The sequence below is a fragment of the Rhinopithecus roxellana genome, chromosome 1, assembly GCF_007565055.1.
Source record: "Rhinopithecus roxellana isolate Shanxi Qingling chromosome 1, ASM756505v1, whole genome shotgun sequence".
Lineage (NCBI taxonomy): Eukaryota > Metazoa > Chordata > Mammalia > Primates > Cercopithecidae > Rhinopithecus > Rhinopithecus roxellana.
The window spans coordinates 49,314,947-49,338,012 of record NC_044549.1 but is presented as its reverse complement, the minus strand read 5'-3'; the positions used below and the strand labels follow the sequence as shown (position 1 = coordinate 49,338,012).

General features: G+C 47.1%; 1 pseudogene; it reads right to left on the bottom strand.

Moving 5' to 3' along the window:
• Window positions 1–16,516: 16,516 nt before the first annotated feature.
• On the bottom strand, window positions 16,517–19,486 carry LOC104655378 (annotated as a pseudogene).
• Between the last annotated feature and the right edge of the window lie 3,580 nt (window positions 19,487–23,066).

Sequence of the window (23,066 nt, the reverse complement as noted above, 5' to 3'; positions counted from 1 at the left end):
GCCTGTCCAGCTGGACCTGGCCCAGTTTCCAGGCGGCTCCAGGGGCGGGGGCCGCTGGGGGAGCTGTGGCGCCGGTGGGTGGGGGGTGCCTGGGGGAGGGTGGCGGGCATGTGGGGCAATGCCCAGCGCCGCAGCCGCTGCGGGCTTCCTGAGGCCTGGCTCTGGCCTGCCCCTGGGCCCCCCCCCGCCCCCCGCACAGGTCCGGTGGCTCTAGCAGCGCTGCCATCTGAGAACAAAGCGTCCTGCAGGAATTCCGGCCGGGTAAGGCGATGCATTGTGGAGCCGGGCGCCCTGCCCGGCCACTCCCCACCCCCACCCGGGGGCTTGGAGTCACCCCCAGCGCTGAGGATGGCAAGAAACCCCGTCCTCGGCCCGTCCCCGAATGCCACAGCTGCGTGGATGATCAGGTCACCTCTCCCCTTCCTGTCCTCAAAAGTGCCTGCCGCGGACGCACCCCGAGGGGGCGGACGGGGCGCTTCCTGGCGGGGCGGCCGCGGGCCAGGCCGAGCCCCAGCCTGTTACAGGAGCGAAGGCTTCCTTCCTGAAAAACACGCCGGGTGCCCCAGCCTGCGCCGGTCTCTTCGCAGAGCCCAGGGCCGCCGCGCTCACTCCCGGCCGCCTGAGGCAGGGCGCACAGGATCGAGGTGGGGTACCGCCCGGCCCGCGCCCTGGGACGGCAGCCCCGCCTCGGCTCTAGACCCCCGGCCTGGTTTTCTCGTGCGTAGATGAGGCTCTTTCCCATGCCCCTTCTGCGGCTGGCTCTGCGCTGAAAGCATCCTGAATCCGGCCCCTGAGCCCAATACCCTGGCCTCTGGGTCCCCGTCCCCGCTGCCCGTCCCGGGTCTTCTGTCTTCCGCCCAGGCCACAGCCTCCCCTCCACACGCAGCCGACAGGGTCCCGTTCACACCACGCCTCCCCTCTACGCGAGCCCTCCCAAGGATGCCAGCCCTCCCCGCCCCTGTGACCGCATTCCCTCACCGGCCACGGTGCCCCTAACCCCCAGGCTCCTCAAACCCGCAGGCCCTTCTAGCTGTGCAAGGCTGCGTCCCCAGGAGTGATTCCTTGGTCCTTAAGTGCTGCCTCTAATTAAACCTTCCCCTGCCCTCCGCGGTCTCGGGGTCTTGGGAGGCACTCCCTGCTTCCACACCGTGGCTTATTTTGCCTGCTTCATTGGGGACGCTGGGACGCTTAGAACAAGGATGAGGAGTGCCCGTCCTGCAGTTGTCGGTATGGGCTGAGGGGCCACGAGTAAAGTGCTCAGTCTGACAGGAGCTCGGGGCCTCCGTGGCTGCTAATTCTTAGCAGCAGTGGCGCTGTGGTGTAGGTGCCCCTTTGCTGTAAGTCTCTGGTGGACCAGCATCCACTTCCTCTTCTTTTGACATTCACCTTCATTTGCTCACCCACTCTTAACCTGTGTGATTTGACTGCGGCTGACCCCATCATGCCCTAGTAGGGGGTGACCTCAGCCACACCTAGTCAGTCCTTGCATTCCTTTGCCCACAGCAGCTGACTTGGAGATGAGTATGACCATAGTCAACCAGAGCCATTCCCTGTTTCTCCATGGCCTCGGGGCTGAGCAGAGGTAAGGTCTGAACTGCTGCAGCCATCCTGCCACCAGGAGGAGAGTGCGGTTATCTGAGGAGGTGGGCTGAGCTCCAAGACAGAAACCAGTGCTGGGTGACCAGTTGTGTTTAGGCCCCGGTGACTGGGGGCCAACCCGTGTCTGGGTTTTTCGGCTACCTATGTCAATAATGCTAATTTCAGTTAAGACAGTTCTGTTAGGTCACTGTCGCCTGCCACCAGAAAAGTCCTGTTTGACCTAGAATCTAACCTAGAATCCTTACCTTCTCTCCCTCTTATCTGGGTGGACCTGCTTGGTTTCCTCTGGTCTGGTGTTTGGAAACCAGTGGTTCCCTCTGGTTCCCTCTCCTGTGACTCGCTTTTCATGCTTTTTGTCTGGTCCCTGGTGGTTGGTGTGTGTGGTTCCTGCCTTTTTGGAAAACCAGAACTTAGGACATCTGAGTTTTAACACATTATTTACTCGTTTGTCAAATTAGAGGCAAGGCCTTGTTAGTGGACACAAGGTGTTCCACTGGAGTGTTCTGGCTGAACAGAGGCTCTGGTCATCAGGGAGCTTCTATGACCTCTCCAGCTTCTCTGGGAGCCTGTTCCTCCCTTCCTCTCTTGCTTACTCAGCTTCAAGCCACACAGCCACACCGGGGCATGTAGCTGTGTCTGCTCCCTGGACAAAGCGAGTTCCTTACCACACCAAAGGCTTTGCCCTCTGTTCCCTCTGCCTGGACTGTGCTGTCAGTTGCCCACAGTGGTCTCCTTTTGCTCTTCATTCACTTCTTTTTTTTTTTGAGACAGAGTTTCACTCTTGTCACCCAATCTGGAGTGCAGTGTCTCAATCTCTGCTCACTGCAACCTCTGTCTCCCGGTTCAAGCGATTCTCCTGCCTCAGCCTCCTGAGTAGCTGGGATTACAGGTGCCTGTCACCATGCTCTGCTAATTTTTTTTTTTTTTTTTTTTTGATTTTTAGTAGAGACGGGGTTTCGCCATGTTGGCCAGGCTGGTCTTGAACTCCTGACCTTAGGTGACCCACCTGCCTTGGCCTCCCAAAGTGCTGGGATTACAGGCGTGAGCCACTGTACCCAACCTCTTCATTCACTTCTGAACTTCATTGTCCCTTCTTCTGAGAGGCCTTCTCTGACCATTCATCCCTTTCTATTCCAATCTTCCTCAAACCTGTCTGCAGTAGTTGTTCCAAATAATTTTGGAAATTATTTTATCCGCTGGGTCATCTGTATCCCTTGCTGGAAGAGAAGTCCTATGAGGCCTGGGGGTGTGTCTGTCTCCCCCTTGCATGCCTGATGCCCAGGTCACCCTACATACTCACATGCATGGCCTTATTTACCTCCTTAGATACATGGAATCTCCTTGGTCCCATCCACCTGGGTTGAGACCTCAAGGTCGTTCTTCATGGCCTCAGGCAGGCAGTGGCCGAGTCTGGCTTATTCCTCAACCCCATCCTTCCTGCTGCTCCATCCAGCGTCCTTGCCCTAGTTCCTGCTCTCATCACATCATGCAGTAACTCTGAACTAGGCCCCCACCCCTGCCTCTACCCCACCCTCCTCCATCTTTGGTTAGGTGATTACACTCATGCCAGTGGCTTCATCTGGAACATTCTTTGGTGCCCTCTTTGTCTGATGTATTGGTTGTAGGAAACAGAAGTCACTCTAGGTGTTTTAAGTGGGAGGAGATTTAATATAGGGACTTGGGTGCTTCAATACCTGTGGAGAGGCTGGTGGACTGTGTTGAGGCTGAAGATGGTCCTAGAAAAACACTGCGGAACTGGCTTGTCAGAGGAGCTGCCGCCAGACCTCTGCTGTAGTTGGGGAGTAGGGAGTTTTGAGATCATTGTGGGAACTGCTGGTTTGAGGACGTAGCATCTGAGGCTAGGTGCAGTGGCTCAGGCCTGTAATCCCAGCACTTTGGGAGGCTGAGGTGGGAAGATCCCTTGAGCCCAAGAGTTTGAGACCTGTTTGGGCAACATAGTGAAACCCTGTTTCTACAGAAAATTAAAAAAAGAAAAAAATTAGTCGGGTGTGGTGACACATACACCTGTGGTCCCAGCTACTTGGGAGGCTGAGGCAGGAGGATTTCTTGAGCCTGAGAGGTCAAAGCTGCCGTGAGCTTTGATTGCACCACTGCACTCCAGACTGGGTGACAGAGCAAGACACTATCTCAAAAAAGAAAAGAAAAAAAAGAATGTAGCATCTCAGCTGTGATCCAGGGATTAGAAGCCACTTCAACTGCTGCAGCTGCTGTTGGACACCCAAGAAGCTAAAGCCAGGATCCTGGATTGTCTTTGCAGAGAGACCCACCAACTCCATGCCTCACTTACCAGCAGAAAATCCCCCAAAGTCACGTGGAGATGGTGTCTTTCTTCTGTTTGCCTTCCAAATCACACAAGTGTATGTTATTGGCAGAACCTAATTTGAACTCAGTTGTAAAGGAGGCTGGGGAATGTAGTTTGTTAGTTTCCCAGCCTCTGCATTAGGGTCTGGGACACAGAAGGAGGTGGGGGCGGATGCTGAGGGCCGGCCACGTGGCTGAGCCCTGACCCTCGTCCTGCAGGTCCAGCCAGGGGAAGCCTTTCCTGGCCCCAGTGGAGGGATTGCCCGATGAGCTCTGTCTTCTCCACAGACTGCTTGCTCTGTGAAGAAGGGACCACACTATGTCTTCTCGTTCCCCTGCGCTGGGAGGGACCCACAGGGGAACGGTCTTCAAGCCCACACTGCTGCAGCAGCCCTCCCCTCCGTCCTGGGGCGTTTGCTGCCTGCCTTGCCTTCCAACAGCTCCCACAGGCTATCCTGGAGTCTTCCTGCCTCAGCAACAGTTGTCCTTTCTCCTGGGGTTCTTGTGGGCTCGACTTTTATCCCTGGTCTCTTCAGGTGCCTGCTAGGTTGCAGTAAGTCCATCCTACACAGATTTTTAAGGAAGAGCTTTTAAAAAATATTTTGAATCAGGTCAGGTGCGGTAGCTCATGCCTGTAATCCCAGCACTTTGGGAGGCCAAGGTGGGTGGATCACCTGAGGTCGAGACCAGCCTGACCAACATGGAGAAACCCCATCTCTACTAAAAATACAAAAAATTACCCGGGCGTGGTGGTGCATGCCTGTAATCTCAACTTTAGCTACTCGGGAGGTTAAGGCAGGAGAATCACTTGAACCCGGGAGGCACAGGTTGCAGTGAGCCGAGATCGCGCCATTGTACTCCAGCCTGGGCAACAAGAGTGAAACCCTGTCTCAAAAAAAAAAAAAAAAAAAAAAAAAATCTATCTATCTATCTTGAATCTTTCATAAGGCTGGGGGGGAGGATGCCCACTGGAGGGGAGAGCTCGGCTTAAATTCCAAGGAGGACGTGTGAGGAGGGAGACTTCTCAGGGCGCCAGCTGAAGTGACCTGAGCAGTGGCCAGAGCAGCAAGGACCCTGCCTTATGTCCCATGTCAGACATGCTGGCCTCTGTGCTTGTGGTTGCTAAACTGAATGTGATCGCTAAGCACGGATGATGCCCCGTATTGGTGGGCAGGGACCCCCCCCCCACACCCACCACATGTTTCTTCCAAGGTCAGTTAGAAACGACACGGCCTCCACCTGCCTCTCTGATCAGCCCTGGCTGGCCAGATAGATCTAACAGATGGATCTTTTGGCCTGAGGTCGAGGAGTTCCTGTTTCCCACTGTGATGATGTCAGCGAGTTGGGTGCCGGTAAGATGGAGGAAGGGGCTGTGGGGGTGGGGCGGAGGCTGCCCCTATGGCGGGGCCAGTGCCCTCCCCCTCCCCCTCTGTGGCTTACCCCACTCTCCCTCTCACTCACCCAGTCCTGGTGGTGCTGTGTGCCCGCACACCCTCAACTCATCCCTATCAGCCAGCATTCTTGGGTTGTAGACAACAGAACACCAGCTTCAAACTGGCTTCAGTGGACCTTGTTTTCTGGGGGTAGCACTTGCTTCAGGTGCAGATGAATCCAGGCACTCAGACAGATCCAAGGAGCCAGTCTCTCCCGTCTCTTGGTCTGCTCTCTTCTCTGTTGGATCCACTCTCAGTACAGTTCTTCCTGCAGGGGGACAAGTGGCCTCCAGCTGCTTTAGGGCCCTCATTCTCCCAGGTGTAAATCTTTGTCCAGGTATTGCCTGCCAGAGTCCTGATATTTACCCCAGCTGGGCCAGCTGGGATGGCATTTCTACCCTAGGCCAGTCACTGTGGGGTGGGGCACAGGATCTGAAGGTGGCAGGACCTTCATGAATAAGGAGTGGGCAGCCTGGAGATTAGCAGTGGTTTTGGAGTGAACGCACTCACGGACGAGTGGATGAATGAGTGAATCAACCACTCCGCCATGAGAGAGAAACGCTTCTACGCTGCTTATCCCACTTGCACTCTGGATTTCTGTCCTGTGAGTTCACTTGCGTGGGGAGGGAGCCCCTCCTGGCTAGATGCCATGGGGGCTACAGAAGTCTGAGAGAGGGCCCCCCATGGAGCAGCTCCATCCCCACCCATCAGTGGGATTCTCTGCCCAGCGACCTCTTTAAACTGCCCCCCTCGTTTGTCCCCTCCTATTCCAAGTATCCTTCTGACTGAAAGTACAGGTCATACAGTGGGACCCCCAGCCCCAAGCACAGGCTGTAGGTGCGGTGGCCAGGCTCAAAGGAGTCCCTAGGGTACCTCCTCCAAGTTCATCCCACCCTCCCCTCTTTGTCCACAGCCACCCACCCTAGAGGCCTGTTGAGGAGCGGCCTACACCTCCTTCCCTGGCCTCCCGCCCCCACCCCCATGCCCTGGTATGTGGCAGGAAGTGCCAAGGATTCCCCATCTGTGAGAGGGGAGGCCAGTGCCCTGCCCCGAGAGGTCCACTGGCCTCCCCAGGCCCCTCCGCGCTGCCTTTCCAGAAACTCCCCAGCCTCTTCCTGCCTGGCTTCCTGCCCAACCCCTTCCTGGAAACCAGGCCCACCCTGCCCCCAGCCCAGGGCGCCAGTATTTCCATGGGGTGATTCACACAGCCCTCCCCAGGCAGAGCGCCTCCTTCTACTCACGATACTGAAAGTTTGGAAAACAACCTGGGGGTGGGAAGGAGAGTCCGTCCAGCCACGGTCCCAACCCCACCAGACGACCCTGCAGTCACCATAGAGTGTGAAAGACAAGAAAATGGAAATAACAGGGCGTGAAAAGCAAGAAAACAGGAGATTTTCTATTGAAGCATTCATCTAAAAAAATAAATTAATGCAGCTTTATTAAGACATGAAATGCAAATAGTGTTGCAAAGTATGTCATTTATAAAGAAATGGATGGTTATGGAGGTGCTTCCCTGTTCCTTTCCTGATAGGGTGCATGGTCCACAAAGGCCATCAGCCTGAGGCTGCTCTGCTCAATCCCACCCCTGGAGCCTGTGTCCCCTGTGGGGAGTCCTGGGCCACCTTGGACGGAGGTTGGACCAGAGGACCAGACTGTGGGTGTCAAGGAAGGAGGGAGGGGTGGCCTCGGCTGCTGAGGAACTGCCACGTTATGTGTGGGTTGGGAGGGTGGTCAGATAAGGAGGTGATTGGACAGGACTGGCAGGGAGATAGCAGATGACTGAAGTGATGGGTGTGGAGGATTTTATTTCTTACTCGATGAGAAATGGGCACAGTTTATGCCTTGCAAAAAGTGATCCTGTTGGATACAATAAATTGTAAAAGTGAAGTCAGGGTTCCACTTGAGTGTGTGTGACAGAAACCCAGCTCACCTTCAGGATACAAGAGAAATTATTGGTTTATGTACTTCAAAGCTCTACCAGCTTCAGGAATGGCTGGCTCTAGGACTTCTGTGTTGGCTTCTTTCTCTGGAAACTTTCTCCTTGTGCTAACAGGATAGTTCCCAAAGGCTTCAGGCTCATAATTAACCAGCTCAATAATTCCAGTGGAAAGAAAACTTCCCTTTCCCATATGGGCCAGAAAAAAATCACCAGACTGCCTGACTATTGGCTCAAACTGGGTGTATGCCCATCCCTGAAATAATCACAATGACTGTGATTGGCCCTGCATAGGCCACAGGTTGGATTCTGGTGCCTCTGTGAGAGGTTACGCCAACCCTCGTAAAATATCCTAAGGAATTTCCCTTAGGAAAAGTCTGTTCTTCAGGGAAGGGGAAATATAATCAGGGCAGCTGGTGTCCCCCACATTAATATAGCCGATTCCAGGGACATCCAGTTGGAAATACAGGGTCATCTTTCAAGTGATCACACACTTGTTTTTCCTCTAGGTTTGGAGGGAAGAATGCATCCCTCTTACCCAGTGACATGTTTGTGGGCAGCAGGACAGGGTGTGGGTAGGACCTCTGCAGAGAGCTAGGTACAGGCTCGGGGGCAGCTCTCCATGGTGTGGAGTGAAGTGAAGGGCAGAGAATACCTTGGGTGCCTAGGGAGCAGGGCAGAATCATCCTCCCTTGACAACCACTGAGATTGGAAGATGACAGGCAGTGCAGCTGTGCAACCCAAAGGGAAGGTTTCCCTACCATTTAGATCTGTATTCAACCCCCAGCTTGGTCACTATTACAGGTGATGTTGGTAAGTGATGTCACCTCTCTGAGCATTGCTTTTTATCCCAAGTGGAATGGAACTACCCCTCTCTGCCCTGGTGGTTTTGAGGATTAAACAAGATGGTCTCTCTAACTGCAGAACACTGTCCCTGGCTCATGGTGGGACTGGTGACAATTGTGATTATTGTAGGCTCTGAGTCTGCACAGTGTGTGCCAGGAAGGGTCTGGCAGGTCATGGGGCCCACCTTGCTCCTGTTGAGACTGATTTGGGCCTTAGTCATGGCTGGCCTGAGTCAGCAGGTGGGAGGTCCCTGCTGACATGACTTAAATTAGCTGGAGTTTGAGGCCTCTAGATAGGAGCAGGCAACAGGGAAGTCCTGCCTGTCTCCTTCCTTGTTGCTGCAGGGCTCACTTCCCTCCTCATGAAGCTCCTCAGCATGGGCGGACATGTTGCACTGGTGCTCAGCATCCGTGTCACCACCTTTTGGGGTCTTGCCTGTACTGAAGAGGCTGGAAGGATACAAAGTACCTTTGCTGGACTCCCTTGCAGCTAGGGCTCTGGAAATTACTGAGATTTGAGCAATCAAATGCTCATCTACTACCTAACCATAAATCCCTGGGGTGAGGAGTTCAGACAATGTTTTCTGGACCAGAGCTTTGGGTAACACATTGGTGAGGGAAGCATGGGCATCTTGAAAGGCTGTGCCATGACTATTCTTTGCAGGCCAGTGATGATAGTGGGAGATGTCCCCATTGAAATGCACTCCCTGAATAAATTGTAACAATGGCCATGCATGCTTCTCTCATCCACTGCACTCTGCAGCTCTTCCCAGGTGGACTGTATTGCTCCACACCTTGTCTCTGGGTTTGAACATGTGACCTACTTTGGAACAATGGAACAGTAGGGAAGGTAATGCAGGGCAAGGCTTGGAAAGTCCTTGTGCATTGGGGCTTGCTTGCCCTTCCCTTTCCTTCTGTCTTTGGTGCCCAGCCCCAGTGAAGTCTGGGTAGACTGCTGGATGATGAGAGGCATGTGTGTCCAGTGCCCCTGCACTCTGGCCAGCAGCCAGCTAATTGCCAGATATGTGAGTGAGGTTGTCCTAGATTGTTCAGCCACCAACTGCCTACAGGCACATGAAAGTGCTCAGAAGGAATCAGCCCAGGTTACCCAGAACACAAGAACTGTTCAGCACAAGAACTGAACACAAGAACTGTTCTTGTGTCCACAGAACTGTGAGAAAAATTGAAAGTTTAGTGTTTAAGCCACTAAGTTTTGGGAAACTTAACCGATTTGAGGAAGCAGAAGAGTATGGGAGGCAGCCCCTTACTGCCAGAGATAAGGTGGGCTGGAGCAATAATCAGGATGGCTTCGCTGGCAGAGATCTTCAGTGGTGGTTAATTGATCATGAAGTCCTTGAACTAAGTACATGGCAGCCTACTAAAGTCTGACCTGATCTGCATGCCTCACAATTTGCTATGCCATGTTTTCATTTGCATTTGTTCAAATGTTTTCTAATTTCACTTGCAGTTTTTCTCTTTGACTCATGGGTTATTTAGAAGTGTGTTATTTAGTTGGGGACTGACTTCCAATTTAATTCTGTTATTGTCAGAAGAGATACTTTGTATGACTTTCACCCTTTAAAATATATTAACACTTGCATTATGGTGCAGAATACAGTCTGTTTTGGTCAACGCTCTCTGTATACTTGAAAGATATGTATTCAGATGTTGGGTGGAGTGTTCTATAAATAGTAATTAGGTTAAGTTGGTTGATAATGTTGTTCATGTCTTCTATACCAGAGATTGGCAGGCTGGGGGTGGTGGTTCATGCCTGCAATCCCAGCATTTTGGGAGGCCGAGGCAGGCGGATCACCTGAGGTCGGGAGTTCGAGACCACCCTGACCAACATGGTAAAACCTTGTTTCTACTAAAAATACAAAAATCAGCTGGGCATGGTGGTGCACACTTGTAGTCCCGGCTACTCAGGAGGCTGAGGCAGGAGAATCACTTGAACCCGGCAGGCGGAGGTTGCAATGAGCCAAGATTGTGCCACTGCACTCACACCTGGGTGGCAGCACAAGACTCTGTCTCAAAAAAAAAAAAAGAAAAAAAGATTGGCAAACTTTTTTTTGAAGAGCCAGATTATAAATATTTCTGTCAGTGGAGGCCATACCATCTCTGTTGCAACTCAACTACTCAACTCTGCCATTATAGCATGAAGGCAGTCACCAACAGTGTGTAAAAAAGTGTTTGTGGTTGTTTTCCAATAAAACTTTGTTTACAAAAACAGCTAATCTGTTTTCAGACCTCTGTTCTATAAGTTTATTGATTTTCTGTCTTCTTGTTCTGTCAGTTATTGAGAGAATGTATTGAAATCTCCACCATAACTGTGGATTTGTCTGTTTTTCCTTTTAGTTTTTGCTTCATGTATTTTGAAGCTATGTCATTAGGTGCATTAATATTTAGGATTTTTATGTTTTCTTGACCAAGTAACTCTTTATCATTATGAAATGTCCTCTTTATTCCTGGCAATAGTTCTTGTTCTGAAATCTATTTTATATGATATTAGTATAGTATCCCAGCTTTTCAAAAAGAGTGACTTACTTCATGGTGTGTGTGTGTGTATTATATATGGAATATATATAATATATATGGAATATATATAATATATATGGAATATATATAATATGGAATATATTATATATGGAATATGTACATTATATATGGAATATATAATATATGAAATTATATATAATGAAATACATATTATATATTATATATAATATGTAAATTATATTATAAATTTATATATTAATATATATTTATAAAATACATAAATACATATATATTATATATAAATATATAATAAATATATAATAAATTATAATAGATTATATATAAAATATATAATATCTAACAAATGAAATTACATATATATTTACACTCCACTTAAAAAATTTTAACCTATCTGTAGCTTTTATATTTAAAATGGGTTTCTTGTAGACCTCATATAGTTAGGTTTTATTTTAAAAAGATGTGGCTGTGTGTGGTGGCTCACATCTGTAATCCCAGCACTCTGGGGTGCCCGAGGCAGGTGGATCACCTGAGGTCAGGAGTTCGAGACCAGCCTGGCCAACATGGTGAAACCCCATCTATACTAAAAATACAAAATATTAGCCAGGCATAATGGTGGATGCCTGTAATTTCAGCTACAGGCATCCCCATTGCACGCCAGCCTGGGCAACAAGAGTGAAACTCCATGTCAAAAAAAAAAAAAAAATTCCATCTGATAATCTGTGTCTTTTAGTTAGAATGTTAGGACATTTACATTTACTGTGATGATTGATATGGCTGAATTTAAATCTAGCATATTGCTAGTTGCTTTCTATGCCATCTGTTCTTTGTTTTTCCTTCTTTTCCTGCTTTATTTTTCTTCTGCAATGTCTAATATGCTGTTAATCCCATCCATTGTAGTTTTTATTTGTAGAAGTTTAAGTTTTGACTTTTTTATATGTTCAATTTCTCTTTTCACCATGTTCATGTTTTCTTCTCCCTTCTTGAACATGTTGAGCATTTTTATAATAGTTGTCTTAATGCCGTAATCTAATAAATCTATCATTTGCATCATTTGTTGATCTGTTTCTATTGATTAATTTTTCTCCTTATATTTTCCTGTTTCTTTGCATGTCTGATAATTTTTTATTGAACAGCAGACATTGTAAGTCTTTCGATCCTGGCTGCTGGATTTTGTCTGTTTGTGCTTTGTTCTGGGATAGCGTTTGATTCTTTTGTGACTTGCTTTTAAGCATTGACCCAGAATAGCCTTTAATCTAGGACTAATTTGGCCCCATTGTTGAGTTAAGAGAACTTTCTATTCTGGCCAATGGGAACATGAATGCTTCCTGGCCCTATGTCAACCCTAGGGATTGTTCTGTCTGCTACTTTTCAGCGGTTCTTTACCTAGCCTCACAAGTTTCTTCACATACATGCAATGATCAATATTCCACTGACTAACTGAGGAGAGCCCTATGCAGAATTTCAGTACCACCTACCCCCTCTTTGCAGCTCTCTTTCTGGTACTCTGCCCTGTTATTTCTATCTACCTTGTCTTTTCTGAACACTGTCTCTGTAAACCAGGGAGACCACAAGAGTCTGTTTAAGCCTCCCAGCACTGCAGCCTGAAACTCCCTCCAGGGATGAGACAGCACAGCAATGGGGCTCACCTCATTCATTTTCATTCCCTCAGAGATCATCATCCTGCACCGTCAGTAAAATCTGAAAGCCATTGTTTTGCATATTTTGTTTTGTTTTGTTTAGTTTAGTTGTTTAAGATGGGAGGGTAAGTCTACTCCCTGTTATACCATCATGACCAGAAGCAGAAGTCATATAATTTGATCTGTCTAAACACCAACAAAAAAGGTTCTTTAGGTCAGGTGACTAGAGCCCTGAATTGAATTGCCATAATAGAGAGTCACAGTCCCTTATCCAGTTCCCAGACCAGAGCTAGTTCCCAGACGGGTATCCCTTGAATAAAGGGGGCGCTGGAATCCCTGAGGAATTACCTTGTGACACTGCCCCCAAGCCAGACCCAAGAGACTCAGGCATGGTATTCTTTTTAGAAGTGCTGAGAAAAGTTACTCTTTGTCTGCTGGGATTGCTCAGCTAGGAAGGGGTAAGGATAGAGATGCTGTGGCCATTGTGGGGTGGGTCAAGACATATGGAGGAAACAAGAACCAAGAAATGGACACAGCCTGGTTCCTGAAGCCATCTTTTGAGCCCCCCCGCCTCACACCAGCCTTGTGGGTCATAGTTGTTCAGTCTCATGAGCCAATGTATTGCCTGTTTTGCTTAAGTCGCTTTGAGGTGGGTTTCTGTGTTGGGTTGAGACCTGAGAAATTTGTATCAGGGCATGAAAGGAACTTCTTGGGAGAGGAAGCACTCCCAGGGTCTGGATCACATGAAATAGCCCAGGGAAAATCCAGGCAATGTGAGTCTGCAGATTCCAATTGGGAATACCAACTAGGGATGCCAAGGAGCTCACCTAGCCCCAAGAAGATGAGGGGGGCAAACCAGGCATCCCAATTCCAGAGCTCAACCATTGCCAGGATCCTAGCTGCAGCCCCTCTGGGACTTTCATGTCCTTTTTCTTGTCTCTACAAGCATATGTGACATCTGACTTGTGACAGGTCTGGGGCTAGTGCTCCAGTGGGGAGGTATATTTAGCTTTTCTTGCATTGCTGTAAAGAAATACCTGAGACTGGGTCATTTATAAAGAAAAGAGGTTTATTTGGTTCATAGCTCTGCAGGCTGTACAAGCATGGTGCCAGCATCTGCTTGGCTTCTGGGGAGGCCTCAAGAAGCTTACAGTCATGGTGGAAGGTGAAGCAAGATCAAGTACCTCATATAGCAAAAGCAGGAGCAAAAGAGAGTGGGAGCAGGGAGGTGCCACACACTTAAACAACTAGATCTTGTGAGAACTTACTATAGCGAGGACAGCACCAAGCCATGAGGGCTCCACCCCCATGACCCAAACTCCTTCCACCAGGCCCCATCTCCAACATTGGGATTACAATTCAACATGAGATTTGGAGGGGATAAATATCCAAACTATATCAGGAGGGGAAAGGGATGCACAGGGGGTTCTGCATTCCTTGAGGGTAAGGTCCAACCAGGAGGCTGGGAGCTGATTTTCTACACAGGCTACCCTGCCTCTTCTCCACCCTGTCATACTCTGGGTGGTGTCCTTAGATATGTGCATCTCCCCTCCCCAGGCTTCTCAGATATCACTGAGCCCCAATTGCACTGAATCCAGTATCCCCCTCACCATGTACCTCCCTCACCCAGCCCTCTATCCATCCAGGAGCCATTCAGGGATGCATCCTTAGTTCTAGGCCCTGGACCAAGCTCTGGGGCTACAGTATTGCCAGATATGTCCTTTCTTTCTACAAGTGGAGGTGAAATTCAGTCAGTCCTGGAAAGCCCCAGCATGGCTCCACGTGGATGCATTGCCAAGAAGAAGCAGAAATGTGTGTGAGTTCTTACCTACTAGAATGGCTACAGGAAATTAGACAGAACAAAATTATTGTTGAGGGTGTAGAGAGATGGGAATGCTATACACTGCTGGTGGGAATGTAAGGTGGTATAGCTGCTTTGGAAAATAATTTGGTGGCTGGCCGGGTGTGTAATGGTGGCATGCTTCACGCCTGTAATCCCGGTGCTTTGAGATGCTGAGGTAGGAGGATCGCTCGAGGCCAGGAGTTCAAGACCAGCCTGGGCAACATAGGGAGACCTTATCTTAAAAAGGAAGCAAAAATAATTTAGTGGTTTCTCAAACAGTTAAATGTAACACAACCATGTGACCCAGCAATTCCACTCCTAGGTGGAATAAAATGAAAATAAGAGAAATGAAAGCATATGTCCACACAGAAACTTGTACATGAATGTTCTTAGCAGCATTATTAATAATAGTCAAAGAGTAGAAACAACCCAAATGCTCATCAACTGACTAACAGATAAACAGTATGTGGCATAATGGAACATTATGCAGTTATGAAAAGGAATGAAGCCCGTTTACATGCTCCAACATGATGAACCTTGAAAACATTAAACTAAGTGAAAGAAGTCAGTCACAAAAGGCCACATATTGTATTTGGTACCACAAACTGTTGAATCCTATACTTGAAATGGGTGAGTTTTATGACATGTAAAATACACCTCAGTAGTTTTTTCCTTTTTAAAAAAGTGTGTTAGGAGACTGAGGAGGAGTAAGGTGGGTGGACAGTGGAGATGGAAAACTCTCATTCTTGAGGTTTATCTTTCTTAATAATTCTGAAATCTGCCCAATTCTCTCCATCCCTACTGCCACTGCCCTGGACCAAGCTGCCATCATCTGTCTGTCTGTTTCTCTGACCACTGCCACAGTGTCCTCACTGACCTCCCCATACCTGCTCCTTTGCTCTCTCCATTTACTGGCCACACCACAGTCAGGTGGGGTCTTTTTTGCAATGTGGCTTTGATTGGGTCACTGCTGCTTAGAAAAAAGCATAGGCACAAATCTCTGAGCTAGGCAAGGATTCGTAGATATGACACCAAAAGCACAAGCAACCAAAGGGGAGGAAAGCTAGATAAACTGTACTTCGTCAGCATTTAAAACTTTGTGTTTCAAAAACACTATCAATAAAATGAAAAGACAAGCCACGGAATGGGATAAAATATTTGCAAGTCATATCTCTGATGATGGTCTAGTGTCTAGAATATATAAAGGATTCCTTAAACTCAACAATAAGAAGACAAATAATCCAATTTTTTAAATGGACAAAAGATTTGAATGGGCGTTTCTCCAAAGAAGATAGACAAATGGCAACAAACACATGAAATAATGCTCAGCATCAGTAAAATTATGTGCATCAGAAAATGCACATCAAAGCCACAGTGAGACACCACTTTACACCTGCTAGGGTGGCTGTAATAAAGATGAATGATAGCAATGGTGAGGATGTTGAAGCATTGGAACCCTCTCGCATTGCTTCTGGGGAATTTAAGATGGTGCAGCCATTTTTGGAAGCAAATAGACAGTTTCTCAAAAAGTTAAACATAAAACTACCAAATGATCTATCTTCTGCTCCTAGGTATATATCCAAGAGAACTGAAAACAAATGTTCAAAGGAAATCTTATGTTCAAAGCAGCATTATTCTTAATAGCTAAAAGCTATAAACAACCCAAAATGTTCACCAATTGATGAATGGATGGGCAAAGTATGGAATGTCGATGCCATGTAATTTTATTTAGCCATAAAAAGAGTGAAAAAGTGATATGTAAATTATATCTTTTCGGAGCACAAATATTTTAATTGTCTAAAATGATATTTTCTTTAAGAGTTTTCTTCAATTCAAAGCTCACTTTTTCAAGTGTCACATCCGTCAACCTTTTAAGAGACATAAAAGTATGAGAAGATATCACCAGAAGCTACATAAACATTTCAGCTAAAGGCAAAGAGAAAGTTAAGTGTGTTTTCACAAGGAAACCCAAAGAGGATAACCGGAAGGAAATAAGTTCAGCATGATCATACCAACCTGGGTAAAAGAACTAGAGTGGAAACCCAAGCTGCCGAGAAGGCGGGAGAAGGAAAGAAAACTTGATTCAAACAGATCGCACAAGGAAACCCAGTACAAATCCTGGCTTTGACATTATCTCAGTAACCCTTATTTTTTGTCATAGGTGACTCTAATACTAGACCTATTGTTGCAAAACCAGTCCAAATCCTACCAGCTAAAAAGAAATCTCTCATTGACTTGTTGGGTAGGTGGTAACCATGTCCTCCCACACCAAGAGATCAGTTCTGCAAGAGGGCTCCATTGCATCTTGATGGTGCTGTTGGTAGGACGTCCAGTGATGTTCTGCTGCCTGAGATACAAGGTGGGAGGAGAGTGCACTTCATTTATTACTCAATCAACATGTTGGCCTTGAAGAAGCAACACAGGTAGAAAACCTGTCAGGTGGCTAGTCCAATGAAGCAGAACATTAAAGAGACACTGAAGTACAGGGCTCAAGTGTTTGTTGATTCATTGGTATCACACATCTCTCTTCTTCATGCAGCAAAAGCATTAACAATAGATTCTGAGAGGTCTTCTAGGCATTGCAGCTCCACCTATAATGGCTTAAGCTTCTCGACTTTTGTAATCTCCTTGTAATTTTTTTTTTTTTTGCCTCTACTCCATGCTTCATGTCTAGGATTATGAATTGATCAGGTATCTTCCCTGTTTCTTTACTCTCAAATCATACTTCAAACATGTCATAATCTTCCAGGGTAAAGGTGAATTTCCCTTTGGTTGCATCCTCTTTGGAGTAGAGAATGTGGCCAGCAGAATCTGTGATCCTGAGGTGGCTGTGCAGGCTACCAGCACCCCTGGACTGGTTGGAGATTTTGTACGCACCCATCACTAGCAGGTCCTTGTGGATCTCCTCACAGAGGAACTTTCAGGAGTTAATGAGCAGGTGGAAGGAAATGGCAAGGACCAAGCTGGGGTTGAGCAGAAACAAAAACAGCCATGCCAACATTGTTACTGAAAAAAAAAAAAAAGGAGTGAAGAGTGAAGAACCGATGTTTTCTGTGCCATAGATAAACCATAAAATATGTTACACGAAAGAAGCCAGACACAGAAGGCTGTATGTATAATTGCATTTACATGAAATGTCCAGCAAAGGCAAACCCATAGAGACAGAATGTAGATGAGAGCTTTCCAGAGGCTGGGGGATAGGGTGAGTGAGGAGTGACTGCTAAGGGGCACAGATATTCTTTATGGGGTGATAAAATATTCTGAAATTAGAACAGTGGTATTAGATAGGAGTGATGGTTGCAAAACTCTGGATATACTCAAAATGACTGAATCACGAACATTTTTAAGGTGAATTTATGGTAAGTGAATTATACCCCAACAAAAAATATTAACAAGTAATAAGACACTCCAAATTTTAGATATGTACATGACCACCCATTTAGTGACCACATTTCCCAGCCTGTTTGTAATCAGCATGGTCACGTGATTAAGCTCGGGCCAATGAGACTCCAGGAGAAGTGATGAGCCCCAACAAGCTGCCGTCTCTGGAGTCCTCATTCTCCTTCCCCTGGGCTGGAAGGCAAACATGGAGGTGACCATTGTGCCACCAAGGGCACAACCCGAGGATGGCAGAGCAACAAGATGGAAGGATCTTCGGATACTGGGTCTCCAGATACTGTTGTGGAGAAGAGCTGCCCTGCCAGCCCTGGGCTGCTCCTCAGCAGACTGCTTCTCTAGGGGGGAATAAGCCAAAGCCATGAAGAGACTCATTTTTTCCCTCTCTTTCCTGCTTTGACATGTCCCTCCCTGAGGCGATGAGTACAGAAATGACCTGATGACCTGAATAGGGGAGGAGGTAAAAGAGGGCTTGAAGAAAGTCTGTGGGCAAAAAATTGATAATTTAAAAAACATCTTTCCACAGCAGTACTTCTCATGGCTCTTAGGATGAAGCTCAGAATACTAAATATGCCCCTTCCAACTTAGTGCAGGTTCTCCAGGTACTTGCATGGAATGGCCACTTCAGAACACTTTCCACTTTGTCTAATTATACGTTAATTTGTGTTTCCTCTTGGTTGATGTCTGTCTTCTCCATGAGGCTGTGAATCTGAGGAAGTCAGAGACTGTGTCTGTTTAATAGACCATGGCTAGCACTCGGTGCATGATAAATGCATCTTACCATTTGTTGTAAAAAAAAATGAACAAGGGAAGGTGTTGTAAATTAGGGGCTTTTGTTAGTCTGAAGTATTGACTTCAAGTGACAGAATTGCAACTCAAATACACAGGCAAGAACAAATTGGTGTGGCTCATGTAACTGAGAATTATAAGGCACTAGACAGAGACAATAAAACCAGTCTCTCTCCATTACTGTCTCTACTCTCCTCTATGTGGGCTTCTTACAAGGTGGCACAGAAGTCCTTGGTACTCTAAGGCTCTTGTCCCTCCAGTTGACCTACTTTGTGGGAAAAAAGGACTTTTAAATTTCCCAGTGATTCCAGCAAAAGTCCCAGAATTTAATTGGTCGAATGTGTGTCATGTGATCACCAATGATCCAATCACCAAGGCCAAGGACATCTGGTACTGTCTTATTTCTGAAGTGATGTTTGAGCCCACACTGACTCAGGATAGAGGAGATTTGTGAAAGTGAAGATGAGGAAAGGGTTTTTCTCGGCAGTGCTTGAGGATAGGCACAGCGAGAGGGGCAAAAATAAAGCCTATATTAGGGGCATAGGTTCATGAGAAAGGCAGCCTAGAGTCCTGACTAGAACTCAAGATGTGGTGTTAACAGGCCTAGGTGAAGTGAGCAGAGGCTCTGCCACTTACTAGTTAGGGCATCTTGGTTGAGTCTTAACTTTGCCTTGACTTGATTTCCCCATCCATAAAATGGGGATTAAAAAAAATCCTAAGTGAGAGGGGTCTTGTGAGAATTTCATGAGACAAAGTACATGAAAGAACTTTGTAGTCAGGAAAGTGGACAAAGATAGAAGCCAACATGAAGTTGCAAATGTGGGGAATCAGATGGTGAAGTCCTTGAGTGCCATGAGAAGGTGTTAGGAGAAGGAATGTGTTCATTGGTTTCTGTCCATCGCATGTGACAGATGATCAACTATAAGTCTCTTTGTCAATGATAATCATTTTTTCATATAACGTGAAGTCCAGAGGATCGGGCAGCTCCAAGTTTGGATAAGTTAGTGGCTCACAAATGCCAGCAGGAATGGAACCACATGGAGCCAGGTGCCATTCATCTTCCTCTTACAATCCTCAGCATGTTCGTGGTCATGAGTTGACTGCTTTGGATCCATTTGCCGAGAGCAGACAAGACCACATTTGGCGAAGAAGATGTGCACCTTCTCCATGTTCACAGGAAAGCTTTCAACTGGGGTTCTTGTTTGTAAGCAATGCAAACTGACTCCATGTAACTTAAGCTTGTATCATCACCCTAAAAGGAATTTTTGCAATGGTATATTAATTAAAATTAGATTTTCTGCAAGTAATAGACAATCTCAAAATAATGGTGGTTTAAATAAGATGGGAATGTATTTCTTATTTTTGAGAAGTCCGTGGGTGGACAATCCCGGCTGCTGTGGATTTGCATAGCGCTAGGGACCCAGGCTCTTCCCAGCTCAACACTCTACCATCCTGGAGGAAGGTCTTCGTCCCATGGCTCAAGATGGCAGCTAGAGTTCTGCCATCATATCTGCATGTCAGGCAACAGGGTGGGGAAAAGGAGAAAGAAGAGAAGGCAAATTCCAAATGAAAATGTATATCCACACAAAGACCTATATGAGAACAGTTAGAGCTGCTTTATTCACACTGCCTAAGACTGAAAGCAACACAATTGTCTGTCAGCTGGTGAATGGATGAACACATTGTGGTTTATCCATGCAATGGAATACTACACAGCAATAAAAGGGATAGAGTTATTGGTACGTGCAACAGTACAAATGAATTAGAAAGCATCATGCAAGGCAGAAGCTGCATGACCTTTATGACCTAGCCTTGAATGTCACATAGCATAATTTCAACCACCATGATAGAACTGGTCAAAAATCTGTCCAGACTCAAGGGGAGGGATCAAAGGGAGACAGTGTCAAGGAATTTGCATGTATGTTTAAAAATTACCACAGTGTTATCTTGGATCAGAGGTAGAGATGGCTAGTTAATGGTGTTCGATGATGTTGAGTGGACAAATAGATTGAGGCAAAGGGAGAAGTGACTAGATTCAACAACTAATCCATCCCCATGGAATTCTCTCAAGAGCTTAAGTGGGAGGTGGGAAAGTCAGTGTAGGCTGCAGAAATGCAGCACACCTAAGGTAGATGGCCTAGCAGAATAGAAATCTCCTGCAGACTCCTCTTAGGAACTTCTGAAAATAGTTGTCTACACTCCTGTCTTCTCCTTCTTTAACTGCCTGCCCACTCCCTCAGCCTTGGCCACCTGGATTCTGCTCCCACTGCCACTGAAATTTCTCTGGAACGTACTCCTCTCCTCTGCTTGGGCCACCTGAAGCACTCGATGTGTGGATCCCACCCTTCTCCTTTGATTTCTTCTACTGGTTGTACTCTCCTAAATTCCTCCTGATTTCATGCCTACTCCTTCTCTGATGCCAACTGTCTCTTCTATCACCTTGCAGTCAGTGTTTTCCAATGATCTTCTCTGGTTCCTCTTCTGTCTCGGCCTTCTCTTGTCCATCGCCTGGCTTCAGTCTTTACCTCTTTGTTGATAATTTTCAAATCTTGGTCTGAAGTGCCAGAGATAAGCCTTTGTGGATAATTTTCAAATCTTGGTCTGAAGTGTAGGCTCCTCTCCTGTACTTCAGACCTAGATACTGCATTATTTCCTGAACAGTATAATGCCACACAGGCATCTCAAATTTGGAATACCCAGAGCTGAACTCATGATCTCTCCTTCTCATCATGCTTGCTTCCTCTTTCCGGGTCCCTGTCTCTGTGAAGGGTCCCACCAGCTATGAAACTATCAGATAAAAATCTTCACATCATCCTGTTATCTTTCTTCTTCCTATATCCAATCAATCAGTAGGGTCTCTTGGTTTCATCTCCTAAGTGTTTCTTCTGCTCATCTCCCTCTCCATCTTCACTGTTAGCCACTTCAGTTCTTACTTCCATCAATGGTAGATTATGTTTTCCAGACCAACCCTTCCTCTGAGAATAACAAGAAAATCTGGACTAAATATTTTTTTAATTCTCTTTGAAGAGCTACTATAGCAATGGGAGATTGCAGGGCTAAGATAATTGGAGTTAAGTTAGTAAAAATCTGTGTAGTCCCAGCTACTCAGGAGGCTGAGGCAGGAGAATTGCTTGAACTCGGGAGGCGGAGGTTGCAGTGAGCCAAGATGGTGCCACTGCACTCCAGCCTGGCAACAGAGCGAGATCTGAAGTTGATGGTAAGCCAGATCAACCACTAAGGAGAGAAGGGACACCCAGAGATGGGTGTCTGGCATTTGGTACCATTTCCCTCTCAAGGCTGATTCTGAAAGGCTTAAAAGTTAAGAAGTAAACTGAACTCTTTTTTTTTTTTTTGAGACAGTTTGGCTCTGCACCCAGGCTGGAGTACAATGGCATGATCTCGGCTCACTGCAACCTTCGCGTCCCGAGTTCAAGTAATTCTCCTGCCTCAGCCTCCCAAGTAGCTTGGGTTACAGGCACACGCCACCATGCTTGGCTAATTTTTTTATTTTTTCAGTAGAGACGGGGTTTCACCATGTTGGCCAGGCTGATCTCGAACTCCTGACCTCCAGTGATCAGCCCGCCTGGGCCTCCCAAAGTGCTGGGATTACAGGCGTGAGCCACCACTCCCGGCCGTAAACTGAACTCTTGACAGACTCACGGGCCTGAGAAGATAAGAAAAGGAGGTCAGAAACTCCCCAGAAGCAGGGGCCTTGATAAAATCCCCAGGTTAAGACCCCAAAGGGCACTACACCCTGGAAGCAAGTTTGTACTTCTGGCCTGACAGCATGAGGAGCTCTGTGGACCCAGCCGCATTCAAAACTGGTAAAAAGTTATTCTAAAACAATCATTCTGTAAATGGTCCTAAGAACATACGCAAATGAAGAAATATTTATTCAAGCAAATATCCTAAAACTCAGTAGTGGTCTGTGGTATTTGGACCAAGACCCTCTTTCCCATTGCTCCCAGTCCAGTGAGATAGTGAAACCCTGCACCGTGCTAGTACAGTCAAGGACACAGGACTCCTTTCCCCGCCACTCTGCAGCTTTCTGTTGAAGGGCTATCCTCCTGGGAGGGGCAGATCTTCAGATTTTTCTCATTCTGCCCATAGCTACCTGTTGCTGAGGCTAAATTCTGGGCAAGTGCATCTCAGAAGTAGAGGCTCCCTTATGCCCAGCACCCCCAACTTTTAGGACAAAGGCTCAGTACAGGGCACAGTACCACCGAGAATCCTGGGTCCCCTGCTGCTCACCGCCTGTCCTGTGGGATGAAGGATCCATGCTGGGAAAGGTAAGCTGAGGAGAACTGACACTGCTGCCGTCCCCTCTCCACTGAGTGCTCAGCTCCTAAAACTGGGGTGTCACTCAGAGGAGAGCATGCCATTATTCCTGCCCCAAGCACCAGAGCCGTGGCTCAGGAATTTTGCCCAAAGAGAGAAGCAAGCCATAAAATCAAAAACTCCAAATCTCTCCCCAAAGGAACTGACTTTACATGCAACAGAGTTTGGAGAAATTCAAGCGTAAGAGCACTCTGAAAATCAGTGGAGGTTGTGGTGAAAGGCCATGAGGGGGATGTTGCTAGATTCAGTGGAGAAACAAGCTGAATTGCAAGCTGGCTAGTTTGCCAAATAGAAATGGGGAAGAGACAACTGGGAGGGGCCCTCTTGGGAGTCAGAACAAGTTTCAAACACTAACCTTGGGAATTATTTGTGCAGTTTAGGCCAAGTGCAAAGTCAGAAGAGAACACAGTC